This window comes from Brachycentrus maculatus, unplaced genomic scaffold, assembly GCF_059751285.1.
Source record: "Brachycentrus maculatus isolate JH-2025_06_01 unplaced genomic scaffold, ASM5975128v1 h1tg000147l, whole genome shotgun sequence".
Lineage (NCBI taxonomy): Eukaryota > Metazoa > Arthropoda > Insecta > Trichoptera > Brachycentridae > Brachycentrus > Brachycentrus maculatus.
In genome coordinates this window covers 1,952,501-1,967,995 of record NW_028280900.1, presented here as the reverse complement: position 1 = coordinate 1,967,995, position 15,495 = coordinate 1,952,501, and the positions used below count along the sequence as shown (strand labels likewise).

Sequence of the window (15,495 nt, the reverse complement as noted above, 5' to 3'; positions counted from 1 at the left end):
TTTCATCTGTTGAAAGTATCCTCTGGGGGATGGTTTTATTATTTAGCTGTCGGGGTGGGGGGAAGAAATACTTGTTGTGACAAAGTGTCGGTAGGGTAGGAAAGTGTGCCAGTGAAATCCGATCACAGTACAAAATATCACACTCGTATTTAACTACATATGATACTAAAAGCATTTCATAACCGAAATAGGTCAAGATTAAATTGGGCCAGTAATAAAAGCCCATATTTAAGTTATTTCTTCTTCTTCGTTTTTATCGATGGTTCAAAAGGCACTGCATCAGGTAATACTTTGCCTTGATCGTAAACTATACGAAGGCGAGGAAATAAATGATACGTTTTGATCAATTTAATTTTTTTACTTTTTTTTCAACATCCCAATAAAGATGACGAAGGAAATGGAAGTGTGGGTATTTACAGGGCTTAAACCTGTCGTAGGCTGGTTAAGTGATCACTTTACACACGTGTAACATTCACCATTCTACCCATGATTGACAACCACACTACTCATGTTTTTTTTACAATTTTTTCTACTGATATTTCTGTGTGGTATTGCTGGTACTCTTATTTATGCATATTACAGTAAGCGGCATTTACTTCACTCTGAGAATATGTCGATCGTGAAAATGTGAATTTTCACACTTAACGCTTTGAATTCAAACGAATGTATCCTATTTTTAGGAATCCATTTAGGACTATGTTTACCGAATACAATACGCTTTCATCCTATAATATTCTGTTAGCGAAGCATATACCCACGAGGAGTGTCTACACGAGTAGTTCGTTTATACAGGTATTTGTATAATACTTATTTTTAATTCAAATTTTAGAATTTTTGTATGATTTTCGTTGTAGATACAAATATTTGTTATATGTAAATAGGTAGGTAGGTACATATTACAGGAATGTCAAATACTTGAAAGCAGCCGGGTCAGGATTTGAAAAAATCGGCGGGTATGTATGAGGAGATGCGCTTTTCTCTTTTTTGTGTGTATATTAGGTTAAAATCGTTAAAAACAATGAAAAATGTATTAAAAAAGAACTCCACCGACAAGACACACAAGGTGGCTTGGTGGGTAATGGTTCAACTCGGCAGAGTTTAAGTTCAATCGAGGGTAGGTTATGTCACAGAAAATAAAGGATGAAAAGCCCTTTTCAGGCGCAAATGAAAGGCTCTTAATAGGGGATTTGGTGTCAGATTACTCCGATATGCCATTTGGCATAATGCGACTTTTATGGTTTAGTTAGGGTTAGGTAAGGTTAGGTTAGGTTAGGTTGCGTCGGTCTGCAGCGGGCGGGGGTGGTGGGCTGGTACAGGAGGCGCAGAAGGAGACAGGGCTAGTCTAGACGGTGGAAACTCTTCTGTGGAAATGTACTGCAATATCTTATTAGGAGCAGTAACAAACTTGGAGCCTGGAAATGCGCTGAACGCATATTCAATGACACACCTGCAAACTGCAAGGTGATATGATCTATGTATTAAATGAATCATTGTCATACATATTAAGTGGTTCAGGGTGAATTATTTGATGTCGATTGTCTGCCTTCGTAGTGTAATGGTAAGCGCGTTTGGCTACCATGCTGGAGGTCCCGATTTAGATTCCCAAGGGGGTCAAAATAAATATAATTGATGTTATTTCATACGTCACTCTTATGTTTATTTCATACCACCCTGGAGTGATACAAGAGGTACAGGACTGGTCATCTTACCTTCGTTCAATTATCCATCGAGAAAACACTGCGTCGATATAATACAGTGCCCTATGCACCATTGGGTACGGAAAATAGTTAGTGAATGTCGATATGTGGCTATTTTCTACTGAAATTTAATTATATAGGGTATAAGTACGTATATTGCCATGTTTTTCATTAATTTTAAAATAACTGAATATATAAAAAAAATCACAGCATTTGGAACTGTTCTTAGTGAAATCAGTTATTAGGGACATTGTTAAAGAATTAAACATTCTTCATTTCAATTGTGGTATAAGAAAAACCAATCGTATAAAATTAATCCCTAACCACTTTTAATAAATCCTTTGTACCTCAAATTCGTAAGGCAACTACGCATTATTATTTGTTTTTAATTTTTTAGTCATTATTCCTTATACGTATTGAGAAAAAAACCTGCATAATTTATAAAAATATTCATGAATTTCACAATTTCGACATCAAAGATCACATTTGTTTTCAGTTCAATAAAGGATTTATTGTTTTTCTCAGGTACTGAAAAAATACATAAAAGTTTCAGACGTCAGACTAAACAATGATTCTGTTCTTATTTTTTCGACATCAGCTTATTTAAATTAACAAAGATACATACTTATCATATTTTTGTTATTCTTAAAATATTAGAAAAACAACATTGAATTTATTTTCTTACACACCGTGTGATATTTAATATCACAATAAATCGACAGGTAATTTATATATTTATATAGACGGAGCAAAATTATGATCGCCAAGAATACGAGGGTCCTCCACTATCATTAATTGGTGATTTGATAATTTAGTATATGAAAGCAAGCTTATCGGTCCTGCGCCTCATGTACCAGTCCAGGGTATTTATTCTTAAATAAATATTACATTTATTTTGACCCCTCCAGTAAATTGAACCCGGGACCTCTAGGATGGTAGCCAAATAGGCTTACCACTACACTATGAACGCAGATAAGACATTCCCAAGTAAAAGTTAATTTAATGTGTGTGTGTATAGAAAATGTCGACATTTAACGCATAGTGTAAAACATTATCTAGATGTATTTTTATTTCGAAATAAGTTAAACGAAGTTGGGACATTCAACTTGGTACAAAAAAAATTCGATGTGGGCGGACTGTAAACGGTCATTATGAAGTTGAATATCTAATGACCATTAAAAATATTAATAATTACTCTTCTCTTGTGTTAGAATGCAATTAATTTTGAAACTAAACGTTGTTTTAAATTGCCATATATCTCGTTCATACCCATTTCCATTGTAAATCGGTCTATTGCAATTTATTTCGTAAGTACCGAATAATTTCTTTGTGTTGAGCTGTTTGTAAAAAAGGCCTCTTATTTTCGACAATTTTCCTATTTATGATCATGTTAACCTTTTAAAGATTATTAAAAACTAAACACTTGTATTAGACTACTTGTTAAGTTTTATTTCATTTTACACGACTAGTTTCGAAAACTACACTAGTTTTCATCAACTGATGATTACAAAAACTCCAAATGTCATTCCACAAAGTTAATGCCAAATCAATAAATAATGTACTTATATCGAAAAGAAAATAAAACAAGAGATTATCCTTGAAATATTGCATAGGTAGGTAGGTATTGATACAAATTATTATTGAAAATATCTTTATGTTTAACGAAGGGAAATACATATGTGTTTAATTTTAAGATCGTATAAAACGCACAAAAAATGTAATGTTTTTTAGGCGGTACAATGTCTAGCGAACTTTAATTCGAACTGTTAATTTATTTGCATTTTTCTAAGAATTATTCAGATCGAAAGAAGATTCTAGACAACACATTAGACTTTTATAATTCAACGCACTGAGTACACATTTGTAGTCAATTGATTAGACTACACTTAACATATGGTATTTATGATTTTTGAAGTACAATACAAGATTAATTCAATCACTCGAGTATCATTAACGTATAAGCGGCCTATATATAATAGTCAAAACGCCTTCTTAACAAATCATTAATCGCAGTCACTTTCTTAAAAGTAAAGCACGTAACTGTGAAACATTACGCAATGAATTTAGGAACTTGAGAATGAAATCTACAAATAAATGACGCAAATTGTTATACGAAATACTTAATAGCCAGTTGCACGGGTAATTAAAAATGCTAACGAAAAAAAGATAACGCAAAATTGAAACTGCGTAATTTGTGGAATTTAAGGCTCTGGTTAAAGCAACTACGGAATTTAAGGCACTGATCTATGATCAACTGCAGAATTTAAGGCTCTTCTGATCTATAAGAGAAGCTGCGGAATTTAAGAATCTATTCTAAAAATAGCTACTGGATTTTAAGGCTCTAAATCCAAAAGCAACTACGGAATTTAAGACTGTCGCCCTACTTAAGTAAAAGAAATATGCTTTTTGTCATTCTTATATTTTTGAACAAAAGCTGAAGACGGTATACTTTTTTAAAATACAAATTAAACACAAAATTTTGAGTGTGCCAAATCGTCGTAATATGTACGAGTATGAAAAACATTATTATTGTAGTAATTTTTTTTCAGCTGGAATCGAACTTGCGACCTCTTAGATAATAAACACAGCACCCTTACTATAAGAAATGCTTTAATGATTAAAATCGTGATAGAAGCAATGTTTTAAAACGCTTATTTATTTTAATTTTTTGTAAGATAAACAATATTTTTTGCAACATTTTGAGTGTGTCTAAATACTTGTTCACAAAATCTGGATTATCTTCAATTATAGGAGTTATTTTCATATTTTTTTGACATCTCATCAAAGACGAAGAAGAATATGGAAGTCTGGGCATTTATGGGGCTGACGACCGTCAGTGATCACTCAAACCAGCCTATGACGGTCGTCAGCCCCGTAAATGCCCAGACTTCCATATTCTTCTTCATCTTTGATGAGATGTCAAAAAAAATAATATGAAAATATTTTTTGTTTACTGTCTACTTACGTCAGTTAATAAAACATTTATGTAAATTAACTAATATTATAACCTATAAAAAACTAACTAACTAACCATCACGCCGCTTCCCCGCAGGGGTAGGCAGAGAGAATCGAACGCCACACCACTCTGTCTTTGCAAACATTCTTTGCCTCTTCTACATTCATGCATCTCCTCATACATACCCGACGATTATTACGACTCCTGACCCGGCCGCTTTCAAGTATTTGACATACCTGATTGTGCCAATAATTAATAAAAGTTTAATTATTTAAAAAAAATGTTATAGTTATCGTAATAGTGTAGTATAAAAATGTTAATGCTTGTAATTGGTAATAGATTGTAGTCATAATATCTATAATCTTATACATATTATGACTACAATCTATTACCAATTACAAGCATTTATATTTTTATACTACACTATTACGATAACTATAACTTTTTTATTTAAATAATTAAACTTCCATTAATTATTCATATTTTCTGGCATCTAATCTCTCATCGTACATTTTTAACCCTGTGCGAATTAAACAATTTATTTAATACAATTATTCAATACAATTTCAATATTTTTTACAACATTTTAAGTGCTTCCAAATACTAGTTCACAAATCTGGATTATCTCCAATTAGGAGTTATTTTTTACATTATTATTTTTTCGTTTCTCAAGTATGTATGTGAATATAATCCAGGATTCGGACCTCACATACAAATGAAAGAGTCTTTGCTTAATGAAAGCTTTCCTCATCCCACCGTAGATGTCTCTAATGAACTCTCGCATACTGTGTTTCGAGTTTGATCAATATATCTAGAAGTTTCAAGAATTTGAGTAGTAGTGTGGTTATGAATCATGTCGAATTGATGAATGTTACAAGTGTGTAAAGTGATCAATTAAACCATCCTATGACATTCATAAACCTTGTAAATGCCCATATTATTCTTCATTCGCCGTGGCGTAGTTGGGTAGACGCTCGGTTGCGAAACTGGCGTCGCGGGTTCGATTCCCGCCAAGTGTAAAATAAATTCAAGAAAAATTTATTTGTAATTGGTCTTGGTGTTCGCGATATTTTTTTTTCACATTTACCTTCCCTATCTTTACTATCCTACCTACAGACAATTCCTAATAGAGGCTTTGCGGGGTATTCCTTAAAAAAATCTATGTCGAGATGTCGAATACAATTTCCATAGGATAAATTATTTCCTCTACAGTTGTAAGAATACAATGCTAGTGAATTGGTTCATTTGTTACAATACAAATCAAACAATAGGATGAATAATATATCCCAAAGAATACGTATTGAAAATAACTGTTTCTGTATGATCACGTGACTGACATGGCAACGAATCAGTGCTAGGCTTGTACAAACTGCGAACAAACGAGGAACTTCCGCTGTGGCCAGAATTTTTAGATCCGCTAACGGATACCTTTAGAAAATAAGAATTAAATTAAAATCGCCGTTACCTATATACCCGTATCAAGGTCGGAGAAAGATATCTAGCGAGTGTTTTTGCCTAGAATTTTCACTCATGAATTACATGAAATTATAGTAATTTTAAACATAAAGAGTAAATCCACTCACGAGTAGGCAAAGGCTATGAAACTTAAAAAGTTGAAGCCTGAGTAGGGTCATTATAAGCGGTGTTGCATAAGCCGTAGCTAGATTTCAGAGTCACTTAAACGTTAGGTAATTAAAAAAAAGATATCTAGTTATAAAAGGTATGTTAACAATTTAGGGAAGCATTCCATATCGTAAACCATCAAACTATCTAGAACGCCACAATATTCTATCTTTGCAATTCGCCTTTCACGCATCTCCTCATACATTCTTCTTCTTTTCTTCAAACCCATATCCGCACCCAATGGTGCACAGGTGTTATCTTGATCGTTAACACATGAAGGAAAGGTGATCAGCCCTCCGCTGCAGGTACCAGTCCGGGGTAATATGGAATAAATAACATACACACTAGCCGAATATTCCAACTACCTGACCTGACCACTGACATGACAAGTTTTCCTCGAGTTCCTCTGCTTCTATTACCAACCACATTCACCTCATAATTTTTAGAAATTATCCTTTCTATTTTTGGTAGTAAAAAGTCCATTTTATAAATATTTTGAGTGGATTCCAAATCCCTGGGTTCTGTAGGACATTGTTCCGCTGCGTGTGTGCCGCGGCACACTGCTGTACCGTGGTAATTAGTTGGTGTGCCACGGCACTAAGTCCAGATTTGTGAAAATATCACAATCGCTCCAAATTTTGATTGCCTGCGCTCAGTTAAGTAGGCTCACTTTTCTGATTAAACATAATATGTTAAATATGTACCTCTAAAATTTGTTTATTTGGTAGGTGTACCTTGATTAGAAAAAGTTTGCGGAACACTGCTGTAGGATAAGGGTTTAACTAGTAAAAATTATCATTTATCTGGTAAATGACCTTCGCTATGTATCTTTTGCATTATAAATCGATTTAAACGAGACCCAGTATTGTTAACCTTAAATTCAAAGACAAATAGAAATCAGAAACAACAAAATAATGCATATTCTTATGTTTTCGTTCGTTCTGGAAACATCAGAGAGTTGGCTTCGTTTTTAGCGCAAATAACATATGTAATATATCGATTCCTGATCAATATTATATTATATACAAAAAATATTGCTTCGTGTGAAAATGTCGAATACGCGTGATACCTATAATAAAAATTACAAAAATGAAGGTACCGCACAATATTGAAAACGGATGACGTAAAAGAGATTTAAAAAAAAATAATTACTTTTTTATAAAACTTATTGTTTACAACTTTCGTAGAATATACCTAATCAGAAATTAAGGAAAAATACATGCTAAAAACACATGCTAATATACATATTTAAAATTGATATTAGTTGTCTGTTTAAAGTAAATGAGTCTATATTTTCTTTTTACAAGCACTTGCATTTTCAAAATCTATCAAAACTTATGGTAAATATATTTTAAAATGTCAGTTGCCCCTCAGTATTTAAGAACTGCGGTATGTTATACTAGGTATTTATTACTCCACTACACTATAAGGGGGAATGGGTTCAAATCTCAGGGGAATCAAAATAAATTGTGATTTTTCAGTTTTATATTTATTAAGGATTATCATATCACCCTGGACTTTTGCCCTAATCACAGGGCTGATTCACGATCTTCACGTAATTATCGAACAATATAACACTGTGACGATAAGATGCAATACCCTACGCACAATTAGATATAAAGAAGAAGAGAAAAATATCAGTTTTTAATAGAAAATAAGCATTAAAAAAATTGATAATAACCGTTGAAGAAAAATCTCAATAATTCAATATTCATTCCATTTGAAGTTATGAATTAACCAATTTTAATTGTCAGAGTCAACGCACTCACTAGCACATCACAGAAAAAGCGGTTCTTTCCGACTAGTAGTTATCATTACTGTTTTGACAGAAAAATATAAAAACTCACAAGACGAAAAACCGGTTATTTGAAATGACAAATACCGAAGACAGCTAGAGAAGCGACTACGCCGCGCGACGGACAACCGAAACTGAAAATTTAAACCGAAAACATCAAACATACCGGCGACTCCGATCAGCTGCTGGTAACTGGAATACACGGGGACATTTTCCCAACAAGTTAATAAAAAAGTACTTAACTATACGTGAAAATAATATTCACATGTTAGTGATCTTGAAACCTTTTTACTCAACGTCTAGAATTCTCGGTAAGATTAGTAAAAATATGTCCCTGTGTAGTTCAGCACGGCACTCGTCTAGACGGAACAAGCGCACGAAGCTAAAAAAAATTACTAATTTTATGAACGTAGAAAATATAACGATAAAACGTATTGTTCCTTTTAACATAAGCACACGCATTGCCTTTCGATTATTTGTAGCGTGAATACCGGCAAGTCATAGTTTCCCGCGCTTGCGCAGCAAGACTTGAGAGGAAAAATAATAATGATTGTCCAGAAATTGTATAGACATGAGCTCTAATTTGACAGTAAGACAAATAAATAATGTACTAGTTAATCTAATTAAAAATGTTAATATTCAACACAGCCATTGAAAATTTAAGGACGTACATATTAAATACGTAGGACGTTACTTTTTCGTCTAAAAAATATAATTGAAAACAAAAATATAATGATGCCGAAGACGTTAAAGCTAGTACATATTTAAAATGAACGTATCGCTCACTCCTTTCAAGAACGTCATACATCAAAAATCGAATATTTTCAGTTTTGCATGTTTTCGGAATGTCCAGAAAATGAACTGTATCCCAGCAAAAGAGGCATATTTTTAACGTAATATTTACCCGTTACAGGGCAGAAAGTGTTGTTTTTGCATTTTGAAGAAAAGGTTTTGTTAATTTAAAAAAATATGTATATTTAATATTTTTCAAATGGAGAATAAACCTTCAGGTTTTACCTTAAAAGATCTGTTGCACAGTAAAAAGTTCAATAAGTGGATTGATATTTATTATCAATACATTGTGTTATATTTTTAAACTTTAAAAACGTTCTCCTTAAAAATCAAGTTTTTTGATTTATGACGTTCTTGAAAGGAGTGAGCGATATGTTACGTATTTCAGGACCAATATTCTTTAAATCGCAACTTAATTTTCTCTAAATCCAGGTAACATTTTATGTGATTGATTTTTCTCTTATAACACTGTTTTAGCATTGAAAAATAAGTTGTTCTTCAAAATAATTATGTGCTTTAAAAAGATTTATTTAAAGGAAAGGACTTAAAAAAGGTACATTAAAATATTTTTTCTGAATACAATTGTAAAGAACAAAAAAAGAACCAATAAACATTATTTAAAAAAAACGGACGTGAAAAAAGTGTGACCTCTCCGGTGGTTGGCCGGTGATTGAATTCTGTGTTAATACTGAACTAAACGTTAATTTTTTCTGTTACACTCGCCAGGAGCCTAATAATATATATATATATATATATATATATATATATATATATATATATATATATATATATATATATATATATATATATATATATATATATATATATATATATATATATATATATATATATATATATATATATATATATATATATATATATATATATATATATATATATATATATATATATATATATATATATATATATATATATATATATATATATATATATATATATATATATATATATATATATATATATATATATATATATATATATATATATATATATATATATATATATATATATATATATATATATATATATATATATATATATATATATATATATATATATATATATATATATATATATATATATATATATATATATATATATATATATATATATATATATATATATATATATATATATATATATATATATATATATATATATATATATATATATATATATATATATATATATATATATATATATATATATATATATATATATATATATATATATATATATATATATATATATATATATATATATATATATATATATATATATATATATATATATATATATATATATATATATATATATATATATATATATATATATATATATATATATATATATATATATATATATATATATATATATATATATATATATATATATATATATATATATATATATATATATATATATATATATATATATATATATATATATATATATATATATATATATATATATATATATATATATATATTGTATCTTCCGAATGGGTCTATTCAAAGATTTATAATTTTTTATTCCACCCAACTATTATACAATATCGATAACACAACTTGGCCTGAGCAACGAATGGACATTGTCTTACCATTAAGTAAATTAAAAATTATGTAATTTTATGTGTCATAAAAAATAGTGTATTTTTTAATGTTATTATAATATGTTTAGAAATGTTTAGAAATGTTCTTATGTTTAGAAATTAAGATTATGTAAGTTGTAAAGGTAGTCGAGAAGAACAAAGAGACGCAGTTCAGTAAGTTTTAAATGCTACAAATACTGTCCCCACCCCATGCAACGCCTTTAAAATAGTATTTAAGGGGTGGCGGACAAATATTTGTGTGTTCAGATTAGACAATATTCAAAACGCGTATACGCCGCGCCCGCTCTGTTTTTATATTGGTGTCGCTCTGTTCTTCTCGCCCTTGTGTTTGGTAATTTAAGATATATTGGTGAAAATTTGTTATTTTCACAATTATAACTTTGTGATTTTAATAAATAAAAGATTGTCTTCATTTGCGCGTTTTCGTCTTCCTAATAAGAAGTGTTCCAGTACCGTTAGTAGTAACAAATTGGTCCTTCGAGCCGGATCTGGAACACTATGGAAGCCAATCGAGCTCCTTCAGTGACCACCAGCACAAGTGGGAGTACGAGATCCAGGAAGGCGCTACTGGAGCAATCTGCATATCAAGTGAGGATGACCAGGCAGAGAGCAAGACTCGCAAAAGAAAGGGCGGATGCTGAAAATGCACGAGTGGCGGCAGAAGAAAAGGCATTGGATGCTGAAGAAGTCCATGTACAAAGGATGGTGGAAGTATCATCAAGAGCATCAGAAAAATCCGCCATGGATAGAGTATCGGAATGGGCGGATCAGTGTAGTGCATATGAAGAAATAATAGATTCTACGCCACCAGCTGAACACCATTTGCCGCCCTTGGAGCCGCAAGCCGTGCTGCCAGCGTTGGAACAGCCAAATATAATGCCGCCCTGGGGGTCACAATCCGTGATTCCGCCGCCGTTCGGGCCGCAAACTGCAATGCCGCCCTGTGGGCCGCATTCTGGGCTGCCGACGTTGGGAGAGCAATATGTTATGCCGCCCTGGGAGCCGCAATCCGTGATACCGCCGTCGTTGGAGCCGCAATCTGCAATGCTGCCCTGGGAGCCGCAATCCGTGATGCCGCCGTCGTTGGAGCCGCAACCTGCAATGCCGCCCTGTGGGCCGCAATCCGTGATGCCGCCACCGTTGGAGCCGCAAACTGCAATGCCGCCCCGTGGGCCGCTAACTGGGCTGCCGACGTCGGGACAGCAACCTGTAATGCCGCCCTGTGGGCCGCAATCCGTGATGCCGCCACCGTTGGAGCTGCAAACTGCAATGCCGCCCCGTGGGCCGCTAACTGGGCTGCCGACGTCGGGACAGCAACCTGTAATGCCGTCCCGTGGGCCGCTAACTGGGCTGCCAACGTCGGGACAACAACCTATAATGCCGTCCTGGGGGCCGCAATCCGTGATGCCGCCGCCGTTGGAGCCGCAAACTGCAATGCCGCCCCAGAGGCCGCTATCTGGGCTGCCGACGTCGGGACAACAACCTGTAATGCTGCCCTGGGGGCCGCGATCCGTGATGCCGCCGCAGCTGGGGCCGCAACTTCTGCAGCCACCAGCTGGGCAGACTTCGATGACGTCTTACCAACTTCCGGAGCAGTGTTGCTCACATCAGCCGACACATAACAATATGCAGTCATCACCCAATAATCAAGAGACTCGCATCAATGAACTCGCTGAATGTATAGGTAAGACATTGTCATATTATTCGCAGGGGCCAAGGTTATCGTCCGATTTACCGATATTTACCGGAAATCCAATGGAATGGATAGCGTTTAAGGGGATATTTAATAATACAACATCAATATATAAAATATCTAACGAAGAAAACTTATACCGTCTGCAAAAATCTTTGAAGGGGGAAGCTCGCGAAGCTGTTTCATCACTGCTGATGTCGCCGAGTAATATTCACGAAATAATAACAACTTTAGATAACATTTTCGGGAATACTGAGTATATCATAGAAAAAACAATATTTGAAATACGGAATTTACACAAATTAGAGGAAAATGCCGGATCTGATTCCATTATTAAATTTTCCTGTAAGGTAAAAAATTTAGTGGCCTTACTAAAATCGTTAAACAATATAGGACACCTATACAACCCGGAGTTATTATCTACGCTAATAAATAAATTACCTAATAGCCTAAAGGCGCTGTGGATAACAGATAAAGACAGGCGCAACTGCAACCAACCTATTATTTGTTATCTTTCGACGTGGTTGGAGCAAATAGTAATTAATTCAAAAAATTCCGGAATGAACGTATTTACTCGTCCAAGCAATAAGTTTAATAATAACCCTCACGGGTCACACGCATTCAATAAAAAAGACAACTATAAAAATAAATATAAAGTTGAGTCCGAGAGGGCACACGTGTACGCTATGAAGGAAATGAAGGAAAGAACATGCCACAACGCGTGTAAAGAAATTCATAAAATCTGGGAATGTACTAAATTTAAAAATTTATCCGTCGATCAACGATGGGACTTAGTAAAGGCAAACGACCTTTGCTTTAAGTGTCTAAATAAAGGACACTCATTAAAAAATTGCTTCTTCCTCAAAAGAAATCCCAATAATAAATATCATTTTTTACTAACAAAGAATGCCAACAAGGCGGGACGATCATCTACGGCGGAATCAAAACCCGCAAGCACTTCTCAAACAGATTCTGAACAAGTCACTAATACATGGGAGAATAACCGAGTACTCCTAAAAATAATACCGATAACATTAAGTGGGCCAAGGGGTAAAGTAAATATCGACGCTCTGCTCGATGATGGTTCCACCGTAACGTTGTTAGAAGCAGATGTAGCTGATGAAATCGGCCTAAAGGGTCCCATAAGTGACTTAGCATTACACGGAGTCAATCAAATGAATTCCACTGACTCGAACTCTATGTTAATTAACGTACAAATAAAAGGACGGGGAGAGAGAAAATTCTTCAACGCGAGTGCGAGGACGATATCGAAGCTAGAACTACCGGAGCAACTTGGAGTAACCAAAGCGTACATAGACAAATATCCACATTTAAAGAATGCTCCGTACATTAATAAAACCGTTAAACCGCGCATGTTGATAGGGCAAAATAACTGGGAACTTATAATCTCTAGGAAATTAATCCAAGGACCGCGAGAGTCGTTGTCTGTTTCTTATACACTGCTTGGATGGGTGGCGTTAGGACACGTGCCAAATTCGCAACGACTTACAGGGGAGATAAATTGTCATGTTACTGAACGACAAAACGCAGAGCTACACGAATTAATTAAAAGTAGTTTTCAGTTAGATAACTCGGAAATATCTCCTAGAATATGTAAAGACGATAAACGAGCGATTCATATATTAAACGAAACTACGCGACTGAAGGATAAACATTGGGAAACGGGATTATTATGGAAGGAGGAAAATAATTTTCTGCCCGATAATTTGCAAATGGCTAAAGATAGACTTTTTAATTTGGAAAAACGGATGGATAAAGATGAGAACTTCGCCAAGGCATACACGGAGAAAATAAATCATTATTTAAAACTAGGTTATGCGGAGAAAATTGATGCAAATTACTTTAAAGATTGTACTAACAAATGGTATTTACCACACTTTGCAGTTTATAATACAAATAAACCAGGGAAATTAAGACTGGTATTTGACGCAGCCGCTAAAACAAAGGGTGTATCCTTAAACGATAGACTTTTAACCGGTCCAGATCTTTACAATTCCTTGTTGGGTATTATATTTAAATTCAGACAGTATAAAATAGCCTTTACAGCTGATATTCAAGAAATGTTCCTTCAAATAAAAATATCACAGGACGATTTACCGTGTCAATTATTCTTGTGGAGAGGGATGGATAGAACGTGTATACCCTCCGTGTATGTTATGAAATCGATGGTTTTCGGTGCAAAATCATCCCCGTGCTCCGCACAGTATGTAAGAAACGTAAATGCGGAACGGTACGCCTCGATATATCCCGATGCTGTTCGGGCAGTTGGTAGCAAACACTATATGGACGACTACCTCGATAGCATCGATACAATTGAGGAGGCGAAGAAAATAACAAGAGATGTTTATTTTATTCATCAACAGGGTGGTTTTAACATAACTAGCTGGGCATCTAACGTTCCGGAAATATTAGAATTCATTCCAGAAGAAAATAGAACTCAGGGAATAGTAAACTTCGACGTTAATAGTACGCCAATGCAACGCACCTTGGGCTTACAATGGGATCCGAATTCGGATACACTCTCATTCGATATAAGTTTTAAAAAATTACCGGTTGAATTGATCACGGGAGGAACACGTCCGACTAAAAGAGAAATGTTGCAGGTAATAATGTCAGTGTTTGATCCCCCGGGATTTCTAGCCCCGTTGACAATAAAATCTAAAATCCTCTTACAAAACGTTTGGAGATCGGGAACAAATTGGGATTCAAAGTTAAATGATCGTAATTTTAAAGAATGGACACAGTGGCTACAAGATTTAGAGGCCGTAAAGTTAGTAAAAATCCCGCGTCATTATGAATTATATATAGACCAAATAGAAGAAAGGCAATTACATATTTTTTGCGACGCAAGTGAGAAGGCGATGTGTTGCGTCGCTTACAATCGGTCGCGGGATAAAAATGGAAATGTTTTCGTCAACTTTATTGCTAGTAAGACTCGAGTAGCTCCTATTAAACCAATTTCTGTTCCGCGATTAGAATTGCAAGCCGCCCTATTAGGGAGTAGATTGTGTAAAGCGATAACAGACGAGCACACAGTAAAATTTAACTCTAAACATTTCTGGACAGATTCAAAAACCGTGATGTGCTGGTTAAAATCTGATTCGAGAAACTTCAAACCCTTTGTGGCACATCGTCTAGGTGAGATAGACGAACTAGTCGGATCCGACGCATGGCGCTGGATTCCGACTAAGTTAAACGTAGCGGACGAAGCGACGCGAGACAATTCTACATTAGACCTATCTTTGCACGGCAAATGGTTAGCAGGACCTACTTTCCTGAAGGAGC

General features: G+C 34.3%; 1 protein-coding gene across 4 annotated transcripts in view; it reads right to left on the bottom strand.

The window, feature by feature from the left end:
• The window catches only part of LOC148308841 (uncharacterized), a 153,754-nt gene that overhangs the window by 86,300 nt on the left and 51,959 nt on the right, over positions 1 to 15,495 (bottom strand). The window contains exon 1 of one of the 4 annotated variants that reach the window (XM_088261137.1): positions 7,958 to 8,181. The exons of 2 other annotated variants lie outside the window; for them this stretch is intronic. The gene's annotated coding sequence lies outside the window, so the exon portion shown is untranslated. Of the gene's footprint in view, positions 1 to 7,957; positions 8,182 to 15,495 lie in introns of those variants that run through there. One more of the 4 variants, XM_088261138.1, reaches the window with a different exon arrangement.